Raw genomic sequence first — 22808 nt, 5'->3', positions numbered from 1 at the left:
GAAGAATGGACCTCGGAGATGACTCTACTGGTCCAATCATCCGGAACAAACAGTCTTTCTGGAGGACATCGATCCGGTTTATCCACCTGAAACTCCTGCAATGCGCGTCGCAAGTCTGGGGATACGGCGGACAATATTACCCCATCCCTAAGGATACCAGCAGGCCCAGTGTCTCCAGGAGAATCAGGCACAAAACTCCTGGAAAGAGCATCTGCCTTCACATTCTTTGAACCTGGCAGGTATGAAACCATGAAATTGAAACGAGAAAAAAATAATGACCAACGAGCCTGTCTAGGATTCAAACGCCTGGCAGACTCAAGGTAAATGAGATTCTTGTGATCAGTCAAGACCACCACGCGATGTTTAGCACCCTCAAGCCAATGACGCCACTCCTCAAATGCCCACTTCATGGCCAAAAGCTCCCGATTACCCACATCATAATTGCGCTCGGCGGGCGAGAATTTTCTAGAGAAGAAAGCACATGGCTTCGTCACCGAGCCATTAGAACTTCTCTGTGACAAAACCGCCCCCGCTCCAATCTCGGAAGCGTCAACCTCCACCTGAAAAGGAAGTGAAACATCTGGTTGACACAACACAGGAGCAGAAGAAAACCGGCGCTTAAGTTCCCGAAAGGGAACAGCAGGAGACCAATCAGCAACATCAGCACCCTTTTTAGTCAAATCAGTCAAAGGTTTAACAATACTGGAAAAATTAGCAATGAACCGACGATAAAAATTAGCAAACCCCAAGAACTTCTGAAGGCTCTAACAGATGTAGGTTGTGTCCAGTCACAAATAGCCTGAACCTTAACGGGATCCATCTCAATAGTAGAAGGAGAAAAAATGTACCCCAAAAAAGAAATCTTCTGGACTCCGAAGAGACACTTTGAGCCCTTCACAAACAGAGAATTGGCCCGCAAAACCTGAAACACCTTCCTGACCTGTAGAACATGAGACTCCCAGTCATCAGAAAACACCAAAATATCATCCAAATACACAATCATAAACTTATCCAGATATTCACGGAAAATATTGTGCATAAAGGACTGAAAGACTGACGGAGCATTGGAGAGTCCAAAAGGCATTACCAAATACTCAAAATGGCCCTCAGGCGTATTAAATGCGGTTTTCCACTCATCACCCTGTTTTATCCGCACCAGATTATACGCACCACGAAGATCTATTTTAGTGAACCACCTAGCCCCCTTAATGCGAGCAAACAAATCAGTAAATAATGGCAATGGATACTGGTATTTGACTGTAATCTTATTCAGAAGGCGATAATCTATACAAGGCCTCAGGGAACCATCTTTTTTTGCCACGAAAAAAAAACCTGCTCCCAGAGGGGACGAAGATGGACGAATATGTCCCTTTTCCAAGGACTCCTTAATATAATTCCGCATAGCAGTATGCTCTGGCAGTGACAGATTAAATAAACGACCCTTAGGGAACTTACTGCCAGGAATCAATTCTATAGCACAGTCACACTCTCTATGAGGAGGGAGCGAATTGAGCTTAGGCTCCTCAAAAACATCCTTATAATCTGACAAAAACGCAGGGATCTCCGAAGGAGTCGATGAAGCGATAGAAATCGGAGGTGCATCATCATGAACCCCCTGACATCCCCAGCTTAGCACAGACATTGTTTTCCAGTCCAGGACAGGATTATGAGTTTGTAACCATGGCAGACCAAGCACTAATACATCATGTAAATTATACAGTACAAGGAAGCGAATCACCTCCTGATGAACGGGAGTCATGCGCATGGTCACTTGTGTCCAATACTGCGGTTTATTCATAGCCAATGGTGTAGAATCAATTCCTTTCAGAGGAATAGGAACTTCCAGAGGCTCTAGACTAAAACCGCAGCGTTTAGCAAATGACCAATCCATAAGACTCAGGGCAGCGCCTGAATCCACATAGGCATCGACGGAAATGGAAGACAGTGAAAAAATCAGAGTCACAGACAAAATGAACTTAGACTGCAGAGTATCAATGGCAAAAGATTTATCAACCCTTTTTGTGCGTTTAGAGCATGCTGATATAACATGAGCTGAATCACCACAATAAAAACACAAACCATTTTTCCGCCTATAATTTTGCCGTTCACTTCTGGACTGAATTCTATCACATTGCATAGTCTCAGGTGCCTGTTCAGAAGACACCGCCAACTGGTGCACGGGTTTGCGCTCCCGTAAACGCCGATCAATCTGAATGGCCATAGCCATAGACTCATTCAGACCTGTAGGCGCAGGGAACCCCACCATAACATCCTTAACCCCTTAAGCCCGTATGACGTACTATCCCGTCGAGGTGGGGTGGGCCTTAATTCCCGGTGACGGGATAGTACGTCATACGCGATCGGCCGCGCTCACGGGGGGAGCGCGGCCGATCGCGGCCGGGTGTCAGCTGCATATCGCAGCTGACATCCGGCACTATGTGCCAGGAGCGGTCACGGACCGCCCCCGGCACATTAACCCCCGGCACACCGCGATCAAACATGATCGCGGTGTACCGGCGGTACAGGGAAGCATCGCGCAGGGAGGGGGCTCCCTGCGGGCTTCCCTGAGACGATCGGTACAAGGTGATGTACTCACCTCGTACCGAACGTCTTCTCCCTGCAGGCCCCGGATCCAAAATGGCCGAGGGGCTGTATCCGGGTCCTGCAGGGAGCACTTCCGGGTCGGAGCAGGCTGCAGATGAAAGCTGCAGCCTGCTCCGATGAAAGTAAGATCGCGGATCTGATAGAGTGCTGTGCACACTATCAGATCTGCGATCTGTGATGTCCCCCCCTGGGACAAAGTAAAAAAGTAAAAAAAAAAATTTCCACATGTGTAAAAAAAAAAAAAAAAAAAATTCCTAAATAAATAATAATAAAAAAAAAAATATTATTCCCATAAATACATTTCTTTATCTAAAAAAAACAAACAAAAACAATAAAAGTACACATATTTAGTATCGCCGCGTCCGTAACGACCCAACCTATAAAACTGGCCCACTAGTTAACCCCTTCAGTAAACACCGTAAGAAAAAAAAAAAAAAAAACGAGGCAAAAAACAACGCTTTATTACCATACCGCCGAACAAAAAGTGGAATAACACGCGATCAAAAAGACGGATATAAATAACCATGGTACCACTGAAAACGTCATCTTGTCCCGCAAAAAACGAGCCGCCATACAGCATCATCAGCAAAAAAATTAAAAAGTTATAGTCCTCAGAATAAAGCGATGCCAAAATAATTATTTTTTCTATAAAATTGTTTTTATCGTATAAAAGCGTCAAAACATAAAAAAATGATATAAATGAGGTATCGCTGTAATCGTACTGACCCGAAGAATAAAACTGCTTTATCAATTTTACCAAACGCGGAACGGTATAAACGCCTCCCCCAAAAGAAATTCATGAATAGCTGGTTTTTGGTCTTTCTGCCTCACAAAAATCGGAATAAAAAGCGATCAAAAACTGTCACGTGTCCGAAAATGTTACCAATAAAAACGTCAACTCGTCCCGCAAAAAACAAGACCTCACATGACTCTGTGGACCAAAATGTGGAAAAATTATAGGTCTCAAAATGTGGAGACGCAAAAACTTTTTTGCTATAAAAAGCGTCTTTTAGTCTGGTTTCACACTTGCGTTTTTATCTGCATGCGTTTTTTTAAAAAAACCGCATGTGTGAAAAAATGCATGTAAACGCGGTAAAACGCATGCGTTTTTATAGAAAAACACAAGAAAACAAGAAAAAAACAAAAAACCCTAACCCTACCCCTAACCCTACCCCTAACCTGAAATACGTGGCACTGAAATATACGTTTATATACGTATATACGTATATAAGTGCCACGATATTTCAGTGGCCACGTATATAAGTGCCACGTATTTAAGTGCCACGTATTTCAGTGCCACGTATTTCAGTGCCACGTATTTCAGTGCCACGTATTTCAGTGCCACGTATTTCAGTGCCACGTATTTCAGTGCCACGTATTTACGTGCCACGTATTTACGTGCCACGTATTTTTCAGTGCCTGAAATACGTGGCACTGAAATACGTGGCACTGAAATTCGTGGCACTGAAATTCGTGGCACTGAAATACGTGGCACTGAAATTCGTGGCACTGAAATTCGTGGCACTGAAATACGTGGCACTGAAATATCGTGGCACTGAAATACGTGGCACTGAAATACGTGGCACTGAAATACGTGGCACTTAAATACGTGGCTCTTAAATACGTGGCACTTATATACGTGGCACTTATGACTGTCAGAAAATGTTCAGTAAACGGTTAGGGGTGAGGTTAGGGGTAGGGTTTCAGGTAGAATTGGGGAGCTTCCACTGTTCAGGCACATCAGGGGCTCTCCAAACGCGGCATGGCGTCCAATCTCAATTCCAGCCAATTCTGCGTTGAAAAAGTAAAACAGTGCTCCTTCCCTTCCGAGCTCTCCCGTGCGTCCAAAAAGGGGTTTACCCCAACATATGGGGTATCAGCGTACTAGGGACAAATTGAACAACAACTTCTGGGGTCCAAGTTCTCTTGTTATCCTTGGGAAAATAAAAATTTGGGGGGCTAAAAATCATTTTTGTGGGAAAAAAAATATGTTTTATTTTCACGGCTCTGCGTTGTAAACTGTAGTGAAACACTTGGGGGTTCAAAGTTCTCACAACACATCTAGATAAGTTCCTTGGGAGGTCTAGTTTCCAATATGGGGTCACTTGTGGGGGGTTTGTACTGTTTGGGTACATCAGGGGCTCTGCAAATGCAACGTGACGCCTGCAGACCAATCCATTTAAGTCTGCATTCCAAATGGCGCTCCTTCCCTTCCGAGCTCTGTCATGCGCCCAAACAGTGGTTCCCCCCCACATAGGGGGTATCAGCGTACTCAGGACAAATTGGACAACAACTTTTAGGGTCCAATTTATCCTGATACCCTTGTGAAAATACAAAACTGGGGGCTAAATTTCATTTTTGTGAAAAAAAAAAAATAATAATATTTTCACGGCTCTGCGTTATAAACTGTAGTGAAACACTTGGGGGTTCAAAGTTCTCACAACACATCTAGATAAGTTCCTTGGGGGGTCTAGTTTCCAATATGGGGTCACTTGTGGGGGGTTTGTACTGTTTGGGTACATCAGGGGCTCTGCAAATGCAACGTGACGCCTGCAGACCAATCCATTTAAGTCTGCATTCCAAATGGCGCTCCTTCCCTTCCGAGCTCTGTCATGCGCCCAAACAGTGGTTCCCCCCCACATAGGGGGTATCAGCGTACTCAGGACAAATTGGACAACAACTTTTAGGGTCCAATTTATCCTGATACCCTTGTGAAAATACAAAACTGGGGGCTAAATTTCATTTTTGTGAAAAAAAAAAAAAAATAATATTTTCACGGCTCTGCGTTATAAACTGTAGTGAAACACTTGGGGGTTCAAAGTTCTCACAACACATCTAGATAAGTTCCTTGGGGGGTCTAGTTTCCAATATGGGGTCACTTGTGGGGGGTTTGTACTGTTTGGGTACATCAGGGGCTCTGCAAATGCAACGTGACGCCTGCAGACCAATCCATTTAAGTCTGCATTCCAAATGGCGCTCCTTCACTTCCGAGCTCTGTCATGCGCCCAAACAGTGGTTCCCCCCCACATAGGGGGTATCAGCGTACTCAGGACAAATTGGACAACAACTTTTATGGTCCAATTTATCCTGATACCCTTGTGAAAATACAAAACTTGGGGGCTAAAAAATCATTTTTGTGAAAAAAAAAATATTTTTATTTTCACGGCTCTGCGTTATAAACTGTAGTGAAACACTTGGGGGTTCAAAGCTCTCAAAACACATCTAGATAAGTTCCTTAGGGGGTCTACTTTCCAAAATGGTGTCACTTGTGGGGGGGTTTAATGTTTAGGCACATCAGGGGCTCTCCAAACGCAACATGGCATCCCATCTTAATTCCAGTCAATTTTGCATTGAAAAGTAAAATAGCGCTCCTTCCCTTCCGAGCTCTGCTATGCGCCCAAACAGTGGTTTACCCCCACATATGGGGTATCGTCGTACTCAGGACAAATTGCACAACAACTTTTGTGGTCTAATTTCTTCTCTTACCCTTGGGGAAATAAAAAAATGGGGGTGAAAAGATCATTTTTGTGAAAAAATATGATTTTTTATTTTTACGGCTCTGCATTATAAACTTCTGTGAAGCACTTGTTGGGTCAAAGTGCTCAACACACATCTAGATAAGTTCCTTAAGGGGTCTACTTTCCAAAATGGTGTCACTCGTGGGGGGTTTCAATGTTTAGGCACATTAGGGGCTCTCCAAACGCAACATGGCGTCCCATCTCAATTCCAGTCAATTTTGCATTGAAAAGTCAAATGGCGCTCCTTCCCTTCTGAGCTCTGCCCTGCGCCCAAACAATGGTTTACACCCACATATGGGGTATCAGTGTACTCAGGACAAATTGCACAACAATTTTTGGGGTCCAATTTCTTCTCTTACCCTTGGGAAAATAAAAAATTGGGGGTGAAAAGATCATTTTTGTGAAAAAATATGATTTTTTATTTTTACGGCTCTGCATTATAAACTTCTGTAAAGCACTTGTTGGGTCAAAATGCTCACCACACATCTAGATAAGTTCCTTAGGGGGTCTACTTTCCAAAATGGTGTCACTTGTTAGGGGTTTCAATGTTTAGGCACATCAAGGGCTCTCTAAATGCAACATGGCGTCCCATCTCAATTCCAGTCAATTTTGCATTGAAAAGTCAAATGGCGCTCCTTCCCTTCCGAGCTCTGCCCTGCGCCCAAACAATGGTTTACACCCACATATGGGGTATCAGCGTACTCAGGACAAATTGCACAACAATTTTTGGGGTCCAATTTCTTCTCTCACCCTTGGGAAAATAAAAAATTGGGGGTGAAAAGATCATTTTTGTGAAAAAATATGATTTTTTATTTTTACGGCTTTGCATTATAAACTTCTGTAAAGCACTTGTTGGGTCAAAGTGCTCACCACACATCTAGATAAGTTCCTTAGGGGGTCTACTTTCCAAAATGGTGTCACTTGTTAGGGGTTTCAATGTTTAGGCACATCAGGGGCTCTCCAAATGCAACATGGCGTCCCATCTCAATTCCAGTCAATTTTGCATTGAAAAGTCAAATGGCGCTCCTTTGCTTCCAAGCTCTGCCATGCGCCCAAACTGTGGTTTACCCCCACATATGGGGTATCAGCGTACTCAGGACAAATTGTACAACAACTTTTGGGGTCTATTTTCTCCTGTTACCCTTGGTAAAATAAAACAAATTGGAGCTGAAATAAATTTTGTGTGAAAAAAAGTTAAATGTTCATTTTTATTTAAACATTCCAAAAATTCCTGTGAAACACCTGAAGGGTTAATAAACTTCTTGAAAGTGGTTTTGAGTACCTTGAGGGGTGCAGTTTTTAGAATGGTGTCACACTTGGGTATTTTCTATCATATAGACCCGTCAAAATGACTTCAAATGAGATGTGGTCCCTAAAAAAAAATGGTGTTGTAAAAATGAGAAATTGCTGGTCAACTTTTAACCCTTATAACTCCGTCACAAAAAAAAATTTTGGTTCCAAAATTGTGCTGATGTAAAGTAGACATGTGGAAAATGTTATTTATTAAGTATTTTGTGTGACATATGTCTGTGATTTAAGGGCATAAAAATTCAAAGTTGGAAAATTGCGAAATTTTCCAAATTTTCGCCAAATATTCGTTTTTTTCACAAATAAACGCAAGTTATATCGAACAAATTTTACCACTAACATGAAGTACAATATGTCACGAGAAAACAATGTCAGAATCGCCAAGATCCGTTGAAGCGTTCCAGAGTTATAACCTCATAAAGGGACAGTGGTCAGAATTGTAAAAATTGGCCTGGTCATTAACGTGCAAACCACCCTCGGGGCTTAAGGGGTTAATGGCCTCAGAAAGACCATTTCTGAAGTTTGCAGCCAGGGCGCACTCATTCCACTGAGTAAGCACCGACCATTTCCGAAATTTCTGACAATATATTTCCGCTTCATCATGCCCCTGAGAGAGGGCTAATAAAGCCTTTTCAGCCTGAATCTCTAGGTTAGGTTCCTCATAGAGCAATCCCAATGCCAGAAAAAACGCATCCACACTGAGCAACGCAGGATCCCCTGGTGCCAATGCAAATGCCCAATTCTGAGGGTCGCCCCGTAGGAACGATATAACAATCTTGACCTGTTGAGCAGGGTCTCCAGAGGAGCGAGATTTCAAAGAGAGAAACAATTTACAATTGTTCCTGAAATTCAGGAAGGTAGATCTATCTCCAGAAAAAAACTCTGGAATAGGAATTCTAGGTTCAGACATGGGAGTGTGAACAACGAAATCCTGTATGTTTTGAACCTTTGCTGCGAGATTACTCAGGCTGGAAGCCAAACTCTGGACATCCATGATAAACAGCTAAGATCAGAGCCATTCAAGGGTTAAGAGGAGGTAAGAAGCAGCTAGACAGCAAATAAGGGCTAGGCAGCAAAACTCTGAAGGAAAAAAAAAAAAAATTTTCCTTGAACACTTCTTTTCCTCCTGCTTCAGCCCAAACAATTAACACTTTGTGGGCTGGCTATACTGTCATGAATCCCCAATGGCTAGGGATAGCACAGGACAAGCAAAGTATAACAAATATCGGACGAGCTCTAGGGTGATGGAACCTGGGCTGACCGCTGCCCTACGCCTGACAAACGCAACTAGAGATAGCCAGGGAGCGTTCCTACGTTGGTTCTAGACGCCACGCACCAGCCTAAGAGCTAACTAGTACTGCAGAGAAAACAAGACCTCACTTGCCTCCAGAGGAATTAACCCCAAAGGTATAGTTGCCCCCCACATATATTGACGGTGAAATGAGAGGAAGGCACACACATAGAGATGATGTATATAGCTCTAGCAAATAGAGGCCCGCTGAAAACTAGAAAGCAGAATGATACAAAAGGGGACTGAGCGGTCAGCAAAAAACCCTAATCAAAAAAACCATCCTGAGATTACAAGAACCCATGTGCCAACTCATGGCACATGGGGAGAACCTCAGTCCACTAGAGCAACCAGCTAGCATAGAGACATTCTAAGCAAGCTGGACCAAAAACCAAACAACTGAAAATCAGCACTTAGCTTATCCTGAAAGATCTGGGAGCAGGTAGGCAGGAACCAAACAGAGCACATCTGAACACATTGATAGCCGGCAAGGGAAATGACAGAAAGGCCAGGTAAAATAGGAAACACCCAGCCTCTGATGGACAGGTGGAAACCAAAGGCCGCAACCCACCAAAGTCACCCAGTACCAGCAGTAACCACCAGAGGGAGCCCACCAACAGAATCCACAACAGATATCCCCCGAGATCAGAAAGAGGAGGATAAAGAGAAAGTAGTTTTTGGAATTGTACGAAGTTTTTTTGTGCTTTGTGTTTGGGCAAGATGGGCTGAGGTTTTTCAGGAAGGTGAGAAGTGCATGGGAGCTGTACATGGGAGAGCGAAGGAGAGAGGAGCTGATGAATATGAGTCGTGATGGAGAGGGGATGGAATGCTGAATGTGGATGGCAAGGGAACATAGGAGGATAGGAATAAAGCACATGGATAGAATGGAGTGCAGAGTGTGGGTTACGTGACTCCTGCTCTGACCTGACTGCCCACACCTATCAATGTACAAATAAAAAAATAGCCGACAGCACTACAGATATATGAATACGAGTCCTAGTTCCACTGGACCCAATGGAAGAGTATATACCAAAAAGAACTGAAGGACAGCCCCCAATCTGAGTGAAAGATCATAGATTCTTTATTTTGCATCTGGCGGATTGGAGGCTGTCCTTCACTTATTTTTAGTTCACACCTATCAGTGTGTCTGGAAGCAGTGAGTGACAGTTTAGCCATCCAATCTATAACAGGGGCGTGCTGAGCTGTCGATATGGTGATGGACAGCTCAGCCATCCAATAGGAGGCTGGAAGGGTGCTAAGCTGTTAGTGTGATGAGTGAAAGTTCAGCTGTCCAATTAGGGCCAGGGCATATACCTACTGTACGGGTGATTACCTAGCTATTTAGGTGGCTCTATGTTTCCAATTAGTGCCAGCTGTAGCTTAGCTCAAATGGTGTGCACTTGCTCTGGTCTCTGTGTTCCTGTATTTAATCTTTGCTGTCAACTTTGGACCTTGCCTTTGACATCTGTTTGCTTTGTCTTTTGGTCATGATCCTCTACCTTCCCGGAATTCTGATCTCGAACTTTAACCTGACTACATCTTTGCCTTACCTGTTAGTATTGTCATGGTTCCTCTCCTTAGGGTGTCTAGGATGCAGTTACTGACAGCTCAGCCATCCAATCTGGTAAAGGGGCATGCTGAAGCTGTCAGTACTTTGAAGGACAGCATGACCATCCAGTCTGGTTCAGGGGTGTGCTGAGCTGTCAGTGTGTTTATTGACAACTCGACTAACCAATCTGTGACTGGGAGGCATCGGCTGTCTCAGGTGTTTACTATCTCGGGATATTGTCACGCCTACTTAACTGAACAGCTTCTCCCAGACCACTTCCAGATGTACAGTCATCTTCTGAAGTTTGTGCTTTGTGCTCTCCTGTGCCTTGAGTTCTACATGTTTGATCTGTTGCCTGACCTTGGACTTTGTTCTGACCATCAGCCTGTTTAACCCCTTCAGCCCTGACCCTTTATCCTCCCTGTACTCTAACCTTGGAACGTTACCTGACTACACTTTTGTCTCTTCCTTCTGTTTATGACGTACCATCCTGGCTTCTGACCTTGGACTCCCTGACCACTCTGACTCACGGCTTAGCCGTGAGATGTGAGTAGCATCACATGTATATGACGAGCCCTATTGGCACCTGATCCCGAGCCTCTTGACTACCCAAGCCTCACAGCTTGTCCGTGAGTATTGACTAGCATCCCAATGCTCTGCAGGTAATCTCTTAGATTGTCCTCAAATATTTTGCATACCACCTATGTAAAACCTACCAGATGGTTGGTGCCTGGATCCACCTCTTTACCTTTCTTAAATATCGGTACTACATTGGCCATCCTCCAATGTTTTGACATTGGCTCTGTTACAAGAGAGTCTAAAAAGATAAGATACAGTGGTCGGTCAATTACTGAGCTGAATTCCCTCAATATTTATATTTATAACTAGATGGCAGCCCGATTCTAAAGAATCGGGAGTCTTGAATCCATATATACTTTATTTATTCAAATGTAAGAATAATACAATTAATAAATAATAGTAAGAAAGAACAAAAAATGGCTGCACTCACCAGCTCTTGACAATTCTTGACAGTACGGCACATTTCTGATTGGTCGCTGGCGGCAGGCGGCAACCAATCAGAAAAGTGCCGCGTACCACGAAGGCATATATCTTTGTCCACCCTGAGCGGGTGTAGGACGCTGGTGACGTCACTTATCTCCGGACATTATCTCCGGACAAAGCCACGGAAGTTGCCACAAATTGCCGGAAGTAGTATTCTAGGCAATTATATATTAGATTTTAATGTTATCAGTGTTTACCTTTGAACGTTTATATTGTATTGTCCTGTCACCAGCCATGTGTACGATTATCGGCCGAAAGCCTCTCTGGAACCAATAATCACCCCCCATGTAAAGGTATCTTTATAAGTTAAAGATTCAGAATACTATGACTTTTATCATATCCTGAACAGTCAAGTTTTTTATGAACCGTTAAGGTTTTCTGGTTGAAGTAAAAAAAACTCTGAGTGTTTACAGTTTGAAACCATAAAATGTTGAAAAATTATGTCATTCTTGAGTATATCACTCAATGGTGCTCATAAACGTGTCAAATTTGATCTATAATATACTTTAATATACGTTACTTTAATCTTTAATATACTTAAGAACAGGGCCCCAGACATCACACAGGGGGTCTGAAACACCGCACAGTGGTCCAAAATATCGCTGTGCTCTGCCTGGGGCCCCATATGCTGCCTGGGGCCCCTGTGCTCTGCCTGGGGCCCCATATGCTGCCTGGGGCCCCTGTGCTCTGCCTGGGGCCCCTGTGCTCTGCCTGGGGCCCCATGTTCTGCCTGGGGCCCCTGTGCTCTGCCTGGGGCCACTGTGCTCTGCCTGGGGCCCCATATGCTGCCTGGGGCCCCTGTGCTCTGCCTGGGGCCCCATATGCTGCCTGGGGCCCCTGTGCTCTGCCTGGGGCCCCATAGGCTGCCTGGGGCCCCTGTGCTCTACCTGGGACCACTGTGCTCTGCCTGGGGCCCCATATGCTGCCTGGGGCCCCATATGCTGCCTGGGGCCCCTGTGCTCTACCTGGGGCCCCTGTGCTCTGCCTGGGGCCCCATGTTCTGCCTGGGGCCACTGTGCTCTGCCTGGGGCCCCATAGGCTGCCTGGGGCCCCTGTGCTCTGCCTGGGACCACTGTGCTCTGCCTGGGGCCCCATATGCTGCCTGGGGCCCCTGTGCTCTGCCTGGGGCCACTGTGCTCTGCCTGGGGCCCCATATGCTGCCTGGGGCCCCTGTGCACTGCCTGGGGCCCCATATGCTGCCTGGGGCCCCTGTGCTCTGCCTGGGGCCCCTGTGCTCTGCCTGGGGCCCCATGTTCTGCCTGGGGCCCCTGTGCTCTGCCTGGGGCCACTGTGCTCTGCCTGGGGCCCCATGTTCTGCCTGGGGCCACTGTGCTCTGCCTGGGGCCCCATAAGCTGCCTGGGGCCCCTGTGCTCTGCCTGGGACCACTGTGCTCTGCCTGGGGACCAATATGCTGCCTGGGGCCCCTGTGCTCTGCCTGGGGCCACTGTGCTCTGCCTGGGGCCCCATATGCTGCCTGGGGCCACTGTGCTCTGCCTGGGGCCCCATATGCTGCCTGGGGCCCCATATGCTGCCTGGGGCCCCTGTGCTCTGCCTGGGGCCCCATGTTCTGCCTGGGGCCCCTGTGCTCTGCCTGGGGCCCCATATGCTGCCTGGGGCCCCTGTGCTCCTGGGACCGGCCTCCGATTTGGTGGGTGGGGTCCCTCGGCCTCCGATTTGGTGGGCGGGGCAGGGCCCCTCGGCCTCCGCTTTGGTGGGCGGGGCCGGGCCCCTCGGCCTTTGATTTGGTTGGCGGGGCCCCTCGGCCTCCGACTTGGTTGGCGGGGCCCCTTATCCTCCGATTTGGTGGGCGGGGACTCTCGGCCTCCGATTTGGTGGGCGGGGACCCTCGGCGTCCGATTTGGTGGGCGGGGCCCCTCGGCCTCCGATTTGGTGGGCGGGGACCCTCGGCCTCCGATTTGGTGGGCGGGGCCCCTCGGCCTCCGATTTGGTGGGCGGGGACCCTCGGCCTCCGATTTGGTGGGCGGGGCCCCTCGGCCTCCGATTTGGTGGGCGGGGCCCCTCGGCCTCCGATTTGGTGGGCGGGGCCCCTCGGCCTCCGATTTGGTTGGCGGGGCCCCTCGGCCTCCGATTTGGTGGGAGGGGACCCTCGGCCTCCGATTTGGTGGGCGGGGCCTCTCGGCCTCCGATTTGGTGGGCGGAGCCCCTCGGCCTCCGATTTGGTGGGCGGGGCCTCTCGGCCTCCGATTTGGTGGGCGGAGCCCCTCGGCCTCCGATTTGGTGGGCGGGGCCTCTCGGCCTCCGATTTGGTGGGCGGAGCCCCTCGGCCTCCGATTTGGTGGGCGGGGCCTCTCGGCCTCCGATTTGGTGGGCAGAGCCCCTCGGCCTCCGATTTGGTTGGCGGGACCCCTCGGCCTCCGATTTGGTGGGCAGGGACCCTCGGCCTCCGATTTGGTGGGCGGGGCCCCTCGGCCTCCAATTTGGTAGGCGGGACCCTCGGCCTCCAATTTGGTGGGCGGGGACCCTCGGCCTCCAATTTGGTGGGCGGGGACCCTCGGCCTCCGATTTGGTGGGCGGGGACCCTCGGCCTCCAATTTGGTGGGCGGGGACCCTCGGCCTCCGATTAGGTGGGCGGGGACCCTCGGCCTCCGATTTGGTGGGCGGGGACCCTCGGCCTCCGATTTGGTGGGCGGGGACCCTCGGCCTCCGATTTGGTGGGCGGGGACCCTCGGCCTCCGATTTGGTGGGCGGGGACCCTCGGCCTCCGATTTGGTGGGCGGGGACCCTCGGCCTCCGATTTGGTGGGCGGGGACCCTCGGCCTTTGATTTGGTGGGCGGGGACCCTCGGACTCCGATTTGGTCGGCGGGGCCCCTCGGCCTCCGATGTGGTGGGCGGGGCCCCTCGGCCTCCGATGTGGTGGGCGGAGCCCCTCGGCCTCCGATGTGGTGGGCGGAGCCCCTCGGCCTCCGCTTTGGTGGGCGGGGCCGGGCCCCTCGGCCTCCGCTTTGGTGGGCGGGGCCGGGCCCCTCGGCCTCCGCTTTGGTGGGCGGGGCCGCTCGGCCTTCGATTTGGTGGGCGGGGCCGCTCGGCCTTCGATTTGGTGGGCGGGGCTCCTCGGCCTCCGATTTGGTGGGCGGGGCCCCTCGGCCTCCGATTTGGTGGGCGGGGCCCCTCGGCCTCCGATTTGGTGGGCGGGGCCCCTCGGCCTCCGATTTGGTGGGCGGGGCCCCTCGGCCTCCGATTTGGTGGGCGGGGCCCCTCGGCCTCCGATTTGGTGGGCGGGGCCCCTCGGCCTCCGATTTGGTGGGCGGGGCCCCTCGGCCTCCGATTTGGTGGGCGGGGCCCCTCGGCCTCCGATTTGGTGGGCGGGGCCCCTCGGCCTCCGATTTGGTGGGCGGGGCCCCTCGGCCTCCGATTTGGTGGGCGGGGCCCCTCGGCCTCCGATTTGGTGGGCGGGGCCCCTCGGCCTCCGATTTGGTGGGCGGGGCCCCTCGGCCTCCGATTTGGTGGGCGGGGACCCTCGGCCTCCGATTTGGTGGGCGGGGACCCTCGGCCTCCGATTTGGTCGGCGGGGCCCCTCGGCCTCCGATGTGGTGGGCGGAGCCCCTCGGCCTCCGATGTGGTGGGCGGAGCCCCTCGGCCTCCGATGTGGTGGGCGGGGCCGGGCCCCTCGGCCTCCGATGTGGTGGGCGGGGCCGGGCCCCTCGGCCTCCGATGTGGTGGGCGGGGCCGGGCCCCTCGGCCTCCGCTTTGGTGGGCGGGGCCGCTCGGCCTTCGATTTGGTGGACGGGGCTCCTCGGCCTCCGATTTGGTTGGAGGGGCCCCTCGGCCTCCGATTTGGTGGGCGGGGACTCTCGGCCTCCGATTTGGTGGGCGGGGACTCTCGGCCTCCGATTTGGTGGGCGGGGACCCTCGGCCTCCGATTTGGTGGGCGGGGACCCTCGGCCTCCGATTTGGTGGGCGGGGACCCTCGGCCTCCGATTTGGTGGGCGGGGACCCTCGGCCTCCGATTTGGTGGTCGGGGCCCCTCGGCCTCCGATTTGGTTGGCGGGGCCCCTCGGCCTCCGATTTGGTGGGAGGGGACCCTCGGCCTCCTATTTGGTGGGCGGGGCCTCTCGGCCTCCGATTTGGTGGGCGGGGCCCCTCGGCCTCCGATTTGGTTGGCGGGACCCCTCGGCCTCCGATTTGGTGGGCAGGGACCCTCGGCCTCCGATTTGGTGGGCGGGGCCCCTCGGCCTCCAATTTGGTGGGCAGGTCCCTCTGCCTCCGATTTGGTGTGTGGGGCCCCTCGGACTCCGCTTTGGTGGGCGGGGCCCCTCGGCCTCCGCTTTGGTGGGCGGGGCCCCTCGGCCTCCGATTTGGTTGGTGTGGACCCTCGGCCTCCGATTTGGTGGGCGGGGACCCTCGGCCTCCGATTTGGTGGGCGGGGACCCTCGGCCTCCGATTTGGTGGGCGGGGACCCTCGGCCTCCGATTTGGTGGGCGGGGACCCTCGGCCTCCGATTTGGTGGGCGGGGACCCTCGGCCTCCGATTTGGTGGGCGGGGACCCTCGGCCTCCGATTTGGTGGGCGGGGACCCTCGGCCTCCGATTTGGTAGGCGGGGCCCCTCGGCCTCCGATTTGGTAGGCGGGGCCCCTCGGCCTCCGATTTGGTGGGCGGGGACCCTCGGCCTCCGATTTGGTGGGCGGGGACCTTCGGCCTCCAATTTGGTGTGCGGGGACCCTCGGCCTCCGATTTGGTGGGCGGGGCCCCTCGGCCTCCGATTTGGTGGGCGGGGACCCTCGGCCTCCGATTTGGTGGGCGGGGCCCCTCGGCCTCTGATGTGGTGGTCAGGGCCCCTCGGCCTCCGCTTTGGTGGGCGGGGCCGGGCCCCTCGGCCTCCGCTTTGGTGGGCGGGGCCGCTCGGCCTTCGATTTGTTGGGCGGGGCTCCTCGTCGGCCTCCGATTTGGTTGGCGGGGCCCCTCGGCCTCCGATTTGGTTGGCGGGGCCCCTTATCCTCCGATTTGGTGGGCGCGGACCCTCGGCCTCCGATTTGGTGGGCGGAGACCCTCAGCCTCCAATTTGGTGGGCGGGGACCCTCGGCCTCCAATTTGGTGGGCGGGGACCCTCGGCCTCCAATTTGGTGGGCGGGGACCCTCGGCCTCCAATTTGGTGGGCGGGGACCCTCGGCCTCCAATTTGGTGGGCGGGGACCCTCGGCCTCCGATTTGGTGGGCGGGGACCCTCGGCCTCCGATGTGGTGGGCCATGCCAGGCTCCTCGGCCTCCGCTTTGGTGGGCGGGGCCGCTCGGCCTTCGATTTGGTGGGCGGGGCTCCTCGGCCTCCGATTTGGTTGGTGGGGCCCCTCGGCCTCCGATTTGGTGGGCGGGGACACTCGGCCTCCGATTTGGTTGGTGGGGCCCCTCGGCCTCCGATTTGGTGGGCGTGGACCCTCGGCCTCCGCTTTCGTGGGCGGGGCCCCTCGACCTTCGATTTGGTGGGCGGGGCTCCTCGGCCTCCGATTTGGTTGGTGGGGACCCTCGGCCTCCGATTTGGTGGGCGGGGACCCTCGGCCTCCGATTTGGTGGGCGGGGACCCTCGGCCTCCGATTTGGTAGGCGGGGACCCTCGGCCTCCGATTTGGTGGGCGGGGCCCCTCGGCCTCCGATTTGGATGGTGTGGACCCTCGGCCTCCGATTTAGTGGGCGGGGACCCTCGGCCTCCGATTTGGTGGGCGGGGACCCTCGGCCTCCGATTTGGTGGGCGGGGACCCTCGGCCTCCGATTTGGTAGGCGGGGCCCCTCGGCCTCCGATGTGGTGGGCGGGGCCCCTCGGCCTCCGATTTGGAGGGCGGGGACCCTCGGCCTCCGATTTGGTGGGCGGGGACCCTCGGCCTCCGATTTGGTGGGCGGGGACCCTCGGCCTCCGATTTGGTGGGCGGGGACCCTCGGCCTCCGATTTGGTGGGCGGGGACCCTCGGCCTCCGATTTTTCTGGGCGGGGACCCTTGGCCTCTGATGTGGTGGTCGGGGCCCCTCGGCCTCCGCTTTGGTGGGCGGGGCCGCTCGGCCTTCGATTTGGTGGGCGGGGACCCTCGGCCTCCGATTTGGTGGGCGGGGACCCTCGGCCTCCAATTTGGTGGGCGGGGCCCCTCGGCCTCCGCTTTGGTGGGCGGGGCCCCTCGGCCTCCGATTTGGTTGGTGTGGACCCTCGGCCTCCGATTTGGTGGGCGGGGACCCTCGGCCTCCGATTTGGTGGGCGGGGACCCTCGGCCTCCGATTTGGTGGGCGGGGACCCTCGGCCTCCGATTTGGTGGGCGGGGACCCTCGGCCTCTGATTTGGTGGGCGGGGACCCTCGGCCTCCGATTTGGTGGGCGGGGACCCTCGGCCTCCGATTTGGTGGGCGGGGCCCATCGGCCTCCGATTTGGTGGGCGGGGCCCATCGGCCTCCGATGTGGTGGGCGGGGCCCCCGGCCTCCGATTTGGTGGGCGGGGACCCTCGGCCTCCGATTTGGTGGGCGGGGACCCTCGGCCTCCGATTTGGTGGGCGGGGACCCTCGGCCTCCGATTTGGTGGGCGGGGACCCTCGGCCTCCGATTTGGTGGGCGGGGACCCTCGGCCTCCGATTTGGTAGGCGGGGCCCCTCGGCCTCCGATTTGGTGGGCGGGGACCCTCGGCCTCCGATTTGGTGGGCGGGGACCCTCGGCCTCCAATTTGGTGTGCGGGGACCCTCGGCCTCCGATTTGGTGGGCAGGGCCCCTCGGCCTCCGATGTGGTGGTCGGGGCCCCTCGGCCTCTGATGTGGTGGGCGGGGCCGGGCCCCTCGGCCTCCGCTTTGGTGGGCGGGGCCGCTCGGCCTCCGCTTTGGTGGGCGGGGCCGCTCGGCCTTCGATTTGTTGGGCGGGGCTCCTCGTCGGCCTCCGATTTGGTTGGCGGGGCCCCTCGGCCTCCGATTTGGTTGGCGGGGCCCCTTATCCTCCGATTTGGTGGGCGCGGACCCTCGGCCTCCGATTTGGTGGGCGAAGACCATCAGCCTCCAATTTGGTGGGCGGGGACCCTCGGCCTCCAATTTGGTGGGCGGGGACCCTCGGCCTCCAATTTGGTGGGCGGGGACCCTCGGCCTACGATTTGGTGGGCGGGGACCCTCGGCCTCCAATTTGGTGGGCGGGGACCCTCGGCCTCCGATTTGGTGGGCCATGCCAGGCTCCTCGGCCTCCGATGTGGTGGGCCATGCCAGGCTACTCGGCCTCCGCTTTGGTGGGCGGGGCCGCTCGGCCTTCGATTTGGTGGGCGGGGCTCCTCGGCCTCCGATTTGGTTGGTGGGGCCCCTCGGCCTCCGATTTGGTGGGCGGGGACACTCGGCCTCCGATTTGGTTGGTGGGGCCCCTCGGCCTCCGATTTGGTGGGCGTGGACCCTCGGCCTCCGCTTTCGTGGGCGGGGCCCCTCGACCTTCGATTTGGTGGGCGGGGCTCCTCGGCCTCCGATTTGGTTGGTGGGGACCCTCGGCCTCCGATTTGGTGGGCGGGGACCCTCGGCCTCCGATTTGGTGGGCGGGGACCCTCGGCCTCCGCTTTGGTGGCTGGGGCCCGTCGGCCTCCGATTTGGTGGGCGGGGCCCCTCGGCCTCCGATTTGGATGGTGTGGACCCTCGGCCTCCGATTTGGTGGGCGGGGACCCTCGGCCTCCGATTTGGTGGGCGGGGACCCTCGGCCTCCGATTTGGTGGGCGGGGACCCTCGGCCTCCGATTTGGTAGGCGGGGCCCCTCGGCCTCCGATGTGGTGGGCGGGGCCCCTCGGCCTCCAATTTGGAGGGCGGGGACCCTCGGCCTCTGATTTGGTGGGCGGGGACCCTCGGCCTCCGATTTGGTGGGCGGGGACCCTCGGCCTCCGATTTGGTGGGCGGGGACCCTCGACCTCCGATTTGGTGGGCGGGGACCCTCGGCCTCCGATTTTTCTGGGCGGGGACCCTTGGCCTCTGATGTGGTGGGCGGGGACCCTTGGCCTCTGATGTGGTGGTCGGGGCCCCTCGGCCTCCGCTTTGGTGGGCGGGGCCGCTCGGCCTTCGATTTGGTGGGCGGGGACCCTCGGCCTCCGATTTGGTGGGCGGAGACCCTCAGCCTCCAATTGGTGGGCGGGGACCCTCGGCCTCCAATTTGGTGGGCGGGGACCCTCGGCCTCCAATTTGGTGGGCGGGGACCCTCGGCCTCCGATTTGGTGGGCGGGGACCCTCGGCCTCCGATTTGGTGGGCGGGGACCCTCGGCCTCCGATTTGGTGGGCGGGGACCCTCGGCCTCCGATGTGGTGGGCCATGCCAGGCTCCTCGGCCTCCGCTTTGGTGGGCGGGGCCGCTCGGCCTTCGATTTGGTGGGCGGGGCTCCTCGGCCTCCGATTTGGTTGGTGGGGCCCCTCGGCCTCCGATTTGGTGGGCGGGGACACTCGGCTTCCGATTTGGTTGGTGGGGCCCCTCGGCCTCCGATTTGGTGGGCGTGGACCCTCGGCCTCCGCTTTCGTGGGCGGGGCCCCTCGACCTTCGATTTGGTGGGCGGGGCTCCTCGGCCTCCGATTTGGTTGGTGGGGCCCCTCGGCCTCCGATTTGGTGGGCGGGGACCCTCGGCCTCCGATTTGGTGGGCGGGGACCCTCGGCCTCCGATTTGGTGGGCGGGGACCCTCGGCCTCCGATTTGGTGGGCGGGGACCCTCGGCCTCCGCTTTGGTGGCTGGGGCCCGTCGGCCTCCGATTTGGTGGGCGGGGCCCCTCGGCCTCCGATTTGGATGGTGTGGACCCTCGGCCTCCGATTTGGTGGGCGGGGACCCTCGGCCTCCGATTTGGTGGGCGGGGACCCTCGGCCTCCGATTTGGTGGGCGGGGACCCTCGGCCTCCGATTTGGTAGGCGGGGCCCCTCGGCCTCCGATGTGGTGGGCGGGGCCCCTCGGCCTCCGATTTGGAGGGCGGGGACCCCCGGCCTCTGATTTGGTGGGCGGGGACCCCCGGCCTCCGATTTGGTGGGCGGGGACCCTCGGCCTCCGATTTGGTGGGCGGGGACCCTCGGCCTCCGATTTGGTGGGCGGGGACCCTCGGCCTCCGATTTGGTGGGCGGGGACCCTCGGCCTCCGATTTTTCTGGGCGGGGACCCTCGGCCTCTGATGTGGTGGTCGGGGCCCCTCGGCCTCCGCTTTGGTGGGCGGGGCCGGGCCCCTCGGCCTCCGCTTTGGTGGGCGGGGCCGCTCGGCCTTCGATTTGGTGGGCGGGGCTCCTCGGCCTCCGATTTGGTTGGCGGGGCCCCTCGGCCTCCGATTTGGTGTGTGCTCTGCCTGGGGCCACTGTGCTCTGCCTGGGGCCCCATATGCTGCCTGGGGCCCCTGTGCTCTGCCTGGGGCCCCATATGCTGCCTGGGGCCCCTGTGCTCTGCCTGGGGCCCCTGTGCTCTGCCTGGGGCCCCTGTGCTCTGCCTGGGGCCACTGTGCTCTGCCTGGGTGTAGGACACTGGTGACGTCACTTATCTCCGGACATTAGCTCCGGACATTAGCTACGGACATTAGCTCCGGACATTAGCTCCGGACATTAGCTCCGGACAAAGCCACGGAAGTTGGCACAAATTGCAGGAAGTAGTATTCTAGGCAATTATATATTAGATATGGATGAATGACATCTGGCCTGGGTGCTTTGTCATATTTCATTTGCTCAAACACAGCTGTACTTGTTATTGTGTGAATTAAGTTATATTGGGTGATGAACTTTGATTTCTGCCTTTCTGAATGATACCTGGCACTGGCAGTTCATCAGTTCATCCATCTGTGAACATAGATGAAAAGTGTATGTTTAATATCTTAGACCTCTCTTTATCCCCTATAAATATATGATTATGTTTTAAGGGGCTAATGCCATCAGATTTTTTTATTTTAACTCCTTAACCCCCGGAGCTTTTTTCGGTTTGGGTTTTTGTTTTTCGCTCCCCTCCTTCCCTGAGCCATAACTTTTTAATTTTCCATTCAATATGGCCATGTGAGGGCTTATTTTTTTCCGGGACGAGTTGTACTTTTGAACCATATCATTGGTTTTACCATATCGTGTACTAGAAAACAGGAAAAAAAATTCCAAGTGTGGTGAAATTGAAAAAATAAGTGCAATCCCACACTTATTTTTTGTTCTGCTTTTTGCTAGGTTAACTAAATGCTAGAACTGACTGACCTGCAATTATGATTCTTCAGGTCATTACGAGTTCACAGACACCAAAAATGTCTAGGTTCTTTTTTATCTAAGTGGTGAAAATAAATTCCAAACTTTGGTAAAAAAAAAAAAATGGCTCAATTTTCCAATACCCGTAGCGTCTCAGTTTTTCATGATCTGGGGTTGGGTAAGGGCTTTTTTTTTGCGTGCCCCGCTGATATTTTTAATGATACAATTTTGTTGCGGCGACCAAAAAAACATAATTCTAGCGTTTTTACTTTTTTTATCACTACGCCGTTTAGCGACCAGGTTAATCCTTTTTTTATTGATAGATCAGGCGATTATGAAAGCGGTGATACCAAATATGTGTAAGTTTGATTTTTGTTATTGTTTTATTTTGAACTAGCTGTACTACCCGGCTTCGCCCGGGGTAATAACTGCTGTTAGCAAAATAGAATGTGTTAACAAAAATTTATTCTGCACAAAAAAAACACAAAACAAATAGATAGAAATGTAATTATTAAAAGGCAAAAACTAAGCTAATAGAAGCATTTTACAACATATATTTCAACACCAGAGATATTCCACACAGATTTAACTAAATTGGCCAAGTAATGTGAAGTAATCTTCTACTACTTATTCGAGAGCCTTTTGATAAACGACATTCTTAGTTTTTCCTTCAGGTGCAAAGACAAACAGATTTTTGGCTGTTCCAACTCTTGAACAGGCCACATAAAGTTGACCATGAGAAAAGCATGGAGATTGTAAATCTAAGCTAGCTGAAGAGCCCAGCGTTGCCTGGGCATAGTAAATATCTGTGGTTAGTTATAGCACCTCACTTCTCTTATTTTCCCATCACGCCTCTCATTTTCCCCATCACATCTTTTATTTTCCCCCTCACATCTCTCATTTTCTCCCTCACACCTCTCATTTTCCCCCTCACTCCTCTCATTCCCCCCTAACACTTGTCATTTCGACCTCACATCTGTCATTTTCCGATCACTCCATTATTTTCCCTCACTCCTCTCATTTTGCACTCACACCTTTTCATTTTCACCTCACACCTCTCATTTTCACCTCAGTATACACATGTTTGTCATCTCCCTTATATATAGTATACACCTGTATGTCATCTCCTGTATATAGTATATACCTGTATGTCATCTCCCCTGTATATAGTATATACCTGCTGTGTGTCATCTCCCCTGTATATAGTATATACCTGTATGTCATCTCCTCCTATATATAGTATATACCTGTATGTAATCTCCTCCTGTATATAGTATATACCTGTGTGTCATCTCACCTATATATAGTATATATCTGTGTGTCATCTCCTCCTGTATATAGTATATACCTGTATGTCATCTCCTCC

The sequence above is a fragment of the Ranitomeya variabilis genome, chromosome 5, assembly GCF_051348905.1.
Source record: "Ranitomeya variabilis isolate aRanVar5 chromosome 5, aRanVar5.hap1, whole genome shotgun sequence".
NCBI classification, from domain to species: domain Eukaryota; kingdom Metazoa; phylum Chordata; class Amphibia; order Anura; family Dendrobatidae; genus Ranitomeya; species Ranitomeya variabilis.
The sequence above is the reverse complement of the archived record's forward strand: the minus strand, read 5'-3'. Positions refer to the sequence as shown.